At 51.6% G+C, this 6,590-nt stretch overlaps 1 protein-coding gene across 1 annotated transcript in view; it reads right to left on the bottom strand.

Annotated features, from left to right (window-relative positions):
- Positions 1-2,998, bottom strand: part of GREM1 (gremlin 1, DAN family BMP antagonist) — a 10,181-nt gene extending 7,183 nt beyond the window's left edge. Inside the window, exon 1 of the mRNA XM_015864885.2 lies at positions 2,473-2,998. The gene's annotated coding sequence lies outside the window, so the exon portion shown is untranslated. The remainder of the gene's footprint in view (positions 1-2,472) is intronic.
- Between the last annotated feature and the right edge of the window lie 3,592 nt (positions 2,999-6,590).

Below are 6,590 nucleotides of genomic sequence, written 5' to 3'. Positions count from 1 at the left end.
ATGACTACAAACAAAACACTTCATTTGGGTCCTACTTACTTTTTAAAATAAATATTAATGATATCGGATCTCCCATTGGATCTGAATGAAGTAACAAAATACTTCAGAAATCTTTCTGTATTTCCCTACTGAATTCTCCCCATCATCATCTGCAAGCACTCAGTCCTACAGCCAACAGCAGTTTTATTGCTGACTTCAAACAGGAGCAGAATTGGACCCAACCATTCAAATCTCCTCACACAGGGATTATCTGGAATCCAATCATTTCATAGCAGATGAGGATGTCTGCAGATTAATACCTGCAACTGTTCACAGAGGAGTGCAAACTGTTTCCAGTTTACTGCTCAACACAGTATACTGTCATTTTTTAACTCATACATTTTCTACTATAACTAAAGGACCTCCAAAAGTCAGTATTTAAACAGCGCTTTCCTATGAGTTTCCAGGCAGAGCCACAAAGCAACCCCTGAAATGCTGTGCACACAGCGACGCATTTACAAGCACTGGGTGGAATCCTGGCTCCACTGAAACGCGCAGCAAATTCTCACAGCCCTCCACAGGCCCAGCATTTCATCTGCAAGCCATATTCACTGGGAAAAATATTCTGATGAGCCACGGGTTCATGTGCCTCACAGAAAGCATGAAAAATAATCTACTGAATACCTAGAAAAATAAATGTGCGTGGTGGGCTTCAAATAGCAGCCAAGCAAAGAGGCAAAACATAACACTGGCTATTGAGAAAACCAAAGTGGTTACATCCCAGCGGATCAGAATGATTTTCTGCCTGGTTTATTACATATGAATTACAGAAAAAGTCTTATGTAATGTTTTCATAGTTATAGATCTGTATTTTTAAATATACAAGAAGGAAAAACAACAGCAGTTCCCACAGAACCATTTTAATTCCTTTTCCTCAGACCAAGACGGCAAAGCTAACATGGCTCTTCAGTAGAGTTCAGGTACATTTCCATTTCCAATAACTCCTTCACGTAAGTCATGGAGTTTCCTTTTTTGAGACGTTTAACTCGCGAGGGCAGCACCACGAGAAACAAAACAAACAACAAAATAAATAAATAAAAAAACAAAGAAACCTCCTCTAGAAAGGTATTTCCTCTGCAGGGGCCGTAAGCAGCAGCACCCGGCGTGCGCACGGAGTCACAAAGCACGTCGGGGCGGCCCCGCAGCCACCAGCCGCACTGCGAGAGCGCAGTAGCTCGGGAAACGTTTACACACCGGGCCCTGGGAGCAGCGCCGTACAGCGACATAAGAAACGTCTCGGAAAACACATTTCTACACGACCTCACGGGACTGAACCCCCGAGAGGAGAGAGAAGGCACGGCCGTGCGCGCTGAGACCCGAGTGGGTCCCGCACCCCGCCCCGAGCAGAGACTTCAGCGCGAGCAAGGAGCCCCCCGCCTTCCCCCGCCCCGCAACCGTAGGGAGGAACAGCGGGCAGCGCACCGGGGCATTTAGAGGGATGCGGTGGCCCCGAGGAGCGGGGTGCGGGATACACAGGGCCGCGCACTTTGCCAGCTTGCCTTCGCCGCGCTGCCGTCGGGTCAGGGAGGCCGCCTGCCCGGCCGGGCTCCCTGCAGAGAGGTGGCGGCACCGGCAGGACTCTCCCCGCGGGCGTCGGCCGCCGCCCAGACCCCCGGATCCCAAGGGGTCGCATCGAAACGGCCGGGCGGCTCATTCGCCCCGTCCGACGCCGGCAGGGCTCACGTCCAGCTCGGCAAGGGCAGCCCCGACGTCGAGGCCGACAGCTCCACCGGGCCGAGGACTCTCAGTAGCGGGGAGCGACAGAAGGACGGCTGGAGCGATCGGGGCGGCGGAGCCCTTCGAGTGCGGCTTACGTGGGAGTCGGTGGGGGGCGGCGGGGAGAAAAGGGGCGCTGCGCACGGCGAAGGCGCCGCCGCTCCTCGCTCCCGAGGACACGCGTAGTCGCACGCAGTCGCGTAGCCCGTGCCGCCGCCTGCGCTGCGCGGCCCCGACGGCGCTCGCCGCCTGCCCAGGCGGGACGTGGAGCGGGGTTGCTCGGCGGAACGGGACGGGATATGGGACGGGCCAGGGTGGGCAGCGGCGAGGCAGACACCTGGAGCTGCCCTCGACCCGCTCCGCGTAGAAGCCGGGCCGGGATTTCGCCGCGAGTCGGGTGGGCGCCGCATCCAATTTGTCGGGAGTGATGCTGTAGGCGGAGATGAGAGGCTTTTGCAATCCCCGCGCCTGTCAGGGGAGAGAGATGTCACAGCGCCCCGATCACCGGCGGAAAAGCTAGTGACAGCCCTGTGCCTCTGACAGGCGAGCCGGTGGCACCTCCGCACGCCCAGCAGCTTTGCTACGCACCGACGAACGACTCCTCCTCTTGCCCGCACCCCGGAGGTAGGAGAAAGGCACTACAGTTTTGCCTCCCGCACAGACTGGCCGAGCGGGACCCGTCTGCGCTCCCGCACGGCCCGGCGGCGCCCGGCTCACCTGCGCGGCGTCGGTGGCTCTTCGGGGGCCCGGCTCGGCGGCGGCTCCTCGGCGGGACGCGGCTGGGCTGAGTGCTGCGGGTCACTCGGCGGAGCGGGAGACGTGGGAGCCCGCAGCCACCCGGGAGTCCATAGAGGGCGAGGCTGGGATCCTGCCTACAAATTGCAGCAGCGCCGAGCTGTCTCCCATTTAAATGTCTCCCAGCTGAAGTCTCCGCTCCAAGCCCCTCCAGATCATTGGACAAGCGCCTCCGCCCCCTTTAACGCTTCCATAAACTTCCACTAGGGAAAGCTCTCTGGCGTGCATATAAACAGTCGACTACTTTATTTTAGGAGAATCGCTGTTAAGGTCACCACCCCTAGGAATTTTATCTGGAACCTACAGAAAATTCACATTTTCCATCCTCATTAAAGCATGACATTTAAGAAGAGCTCCCCCTGGCCCCGCCTGCTCCCTTCCCGTTCCCTCTGCCCAGGGCCGCGGCCCCGCTGGGCAAAGCTCGCACCCGTCCGGCTCCAGAGGGAGGGAGGCAGCGGCCTTCCTGGCCCCAGTGCCACCACTGAGGTTTGCTTCTGAAAGTGTGGCAAACAAACAAACAAACAACAAAAAGAAAGGTAGAGGGAAAGCCGCACTCGTAGCTCTGTATCACTGAAAGCCTTTCCCCTTTTTTTTTTTTCTTTTTTCTTTCTTTTTTTTTTTTTTTTATCACTGAAAGCCTTTCCCCTTTTTTTTTTTTTTTTTTTTTTTCTTTTTTTTTTTTTTTTTCCCCAGTTGCCCACAAGAGGCGGGACACCTCGGGTGGGCTTTTCCTCCCGCTTGTCTCTCAGAGGGCCGCGGGCACCTCGGCCATCCCGCGAGGTTGACATCCCTGAGTCGCCTGCCCGTCGGGGCTGAGAGCTCAGCCCGGCTCGAGGCCATGCCGTGGGCTGCCCGCTGCTGCCCGGCTCCGGCTCCCCTGGCCCTTTGGCGTCTTGCTGCAGGTCTTGATGCAACAATCTGCTGTTGTTTCCCTGGTTTCCGATGTGAGCTCGAACCACGAGGCACCTCGGTGGCTTCAGCTCACCTTGGGGCCAGAGAGAGGTGCAGATCTAGCAAACAGATTTGTGTTATCCCCGTTTTTGTAGATGGGGAGGACATACTGAAATTAAACTAAAAGGATCTGCTGCTTTAAGGATGCCAGGCCCAGGCAAGATGCCAGGTGCTGATCGTTCAGAGCCCTCAGCACCAGCTGGCTCCTTATTAGGGCTCCACTCAGTGCCAGCTACAGAGGTGAATGCTCAGTATACTGGCAAATTATTCCTTTTATTTTCATTCACACACATGGTTGGCAATAACCTAGTGAGAAAAAAATCTCTGTTCCTTGACCAGCAGCACATAGAAGTGCTGTAGAGGCTGCAGCCATGCCATGGTTGATTGCAGTATGAGTGCGAGAATGCGCTGGTGTGCGGGGGCACTGCAGTTCAAATACAATGAAGAAGGAAAGGACTACTGGCAGAGAATCACAGTAAGTGACATCTAGATGGATGGAAGGAGAGGCTTGGGGAATTTTTAGGATTTTTCGTTATTTTGCTCAAAAAAGCACTATTAGACTTCATGAATGTTTTTAATTAGCTGGGGTCCTTCTTTCTGAATCTGGAGAGAAAGTGATGATTCCCACCTCTCAGTGTGCTCACAGCCTTTATGTGCTTCTCCTTTGTTAAGTCTGGTGGTGGTACTGCTGTGTGGAACAGTGGCCTTGATCCCCTCATGTTCTGTGTCTCTGAACAACCTTAGGGCTAGGCTGGTCCCTAGGGCCACAGTGGGGCTGCTGCTGGTGGACCAGGAAAGCAAATGGCTGTAGCCATATGTGTTTCCATCAGATGGATGAAGGTAGAGGTAAAAAATAGGTGGCAGAAAGGAAGAATCATTGACGTTATGTTTATTTCTTAATGGTTGAGGGAAGCAGGGGAAAGCTTTTATTTTGTCCATTGTTTTTTTTTAGCATCAGGTATCTAGGTCATCTCCAGCTTAGAAATTTGTATCTCTTCAACTACTTGGTTCTGTAGCACAACACTCTGCCTGAATGGAGCTGCACTGTCAGACCCTGAGCGGAGATGGGGATCTCTTCAAGGTAGTGGGTGCACCTGGCATTGTGCTGAGGCCCAGCAGTGCTGTTGGCTGAAGCCCTTCTGCACTGAGTGCTTAGTGTAGAGCAGTCCTATGGGAATACGGACGTTTCTGTGGCATAGGTTGGGGCTGAAGAAGAGTGATGCCATGGTGCGATGGCAGCATGTACTGCCAGCCTGGCTGGATCCAGCTTCCTTCTCACTGATGTTTTTTTTTGTTGGTTTGGTTTGTTTGTTTGTTTCATTTCCTCTCCCATTTCTCGCTGGTATTTAGCGTGTGAGTTGTTCTTTGTTTTAGTGGAACAGTAACAATTGTTTTAAGCTTAAAAGAAGTGCTGTACTTAATTCTTGCATAGAAGAATGTTATTGGGCTGAGCTCCTGTCTGCTACCACTGCCTCTGAGCTCTGCTCAGTGCCTCCTCCCTGCCAGGACAGTTGGCGCCTCATTAAAAGCCTTTGCAGAGGAGCCAGGGCCTGACAGGGGCCAGATCCTCCTCTTGAGCACATTGGAATCACTTACAATAACTTCAGGGAGATGTCACCAAGTTCTGTCAGTGAAGGAGCTGGCCCTAATGCACCCCAAATCCAAACACTATTGGGCACATCCCTCCAGCTCAGGGGAGGCAGGAGAATGGACACCTCACCTGGGCTCTAGACAACTCTGCTGCACGGAATGCAGTGTGATGTGCAGGGCCATGTGTCTGGCACTCAGTTACAGAGGAGGAGCTAAAGGTGTGCATAGAACTTAGCTGCTGATGACAAAATGACTGATGCTTTCAGTGTTTTTATATGGCAGCAACATGAGAAACTTCCTCTCTGTCAGTAACATTCAAGAACAGTAATTCCAAGCCAGTCTGCTTATGTGTTTTGAAGGGGAAAATGTGAATGTGTGCATCCACCCATCAGCTCAGGCTGCCCAGGACCCCATCCAACCTGGCCTTGAATTCATCCAGGGATGGGGCATCTACAGCTTCTCTGATCAGCCTGTACCTGTGCCTCACCACCCGCTGAATGAAAAATTTCTTCCTAATATCTAATCTAAGCCTCCAGTACGACCATAACTTTCCACTTTGTGGCTTGCAGTCAGCTCTTGTGTTTGGAAGCTGGGCACAGGTGTTCCCAGCTGCCCTGGAAGGTATGTGATCTGCAGAGGGGCCTGGCTTTGGGAATGTGTTTTGCAGAACATGCTCACAGAAATGAGAGGTGTCATTGTTTTATGGGCACTGTGTCCTTTGGGTGGTGAACACATCTGGTTCCTGACGTCCAAGAAGAATGAGATGAGTGGCGCCTTGAGAGCAACCCATGCATAAGCAAGGCTGTATGCAGTGCATGTTGGGTAGTCTGCCCGGAGTGATGTAAGAAAAGCCATGTGGAAGGAAGAGGATCTGGGGCTGTTATTTGACAGCCAGCTGAACATGAGCCAGCCAGGTGCCCAAGTAAGCAAAAAGGCCATTGGCATCCTGGCCTGTATCAAAAATAATGTAGTCAGCAGGAGGAGGGAGGTGATTATCCCTCTTATCATCACTGATGAGGAAACATGGAAGTACAGCACTGAAGGATGTGGTTTAGTGGGCATGGTGGTGATGGGCAGATATCTGGGCCAGATAAACTTTGTGGTCTTTTCCAGCCTAAATGACTCTATAATTTTTGTGTTATCAGTCAGCATGGAAAAAGGGTTTTCACTTTTTATTTCAGACATTTTATTTAAGCAGGCAAAGAGTAATAAGTGACATAAAGTAAGGGAAGACTTCCTGTGCTTTCAGAGCCCTTTGTTAATGTACCAGTCCTGGGTTCTTTTTCAGACATTTACTATTTATTCTGGTGGAGATTATTATGTAAAAAAACCCAAAAAATCCCTTCATATACATCGAGTTGCTGAATTTTTATCTCAACATTATACTTTGTATCAAACAATATAAAATAATATATGAAAATCTGAAGCTAGTGTGAATTACGATAATTTTTTCATAGAGTCTAATGGATAAACGGTCTCCAGACTATGCTTCACATTTA

The sequence above is a fragment of the Coturnix japonica genome, chromosome 5 (genome assembly GCF_001577835.2).
Source record: "Coturnix japonica isolate 7356 chromosome 5, Coturnix japonica 2.1, whole genome shotgun sequence".
NCBI classification, from domain to species: Eukaryota; Metazoa; Chordata; class Aves; order Galliformes; family Phasianidae; genus Coturnix; species Coturnix japonica.
This window is presented reverse-complemented; position numbering and strand designations above follow the sequence as displayed.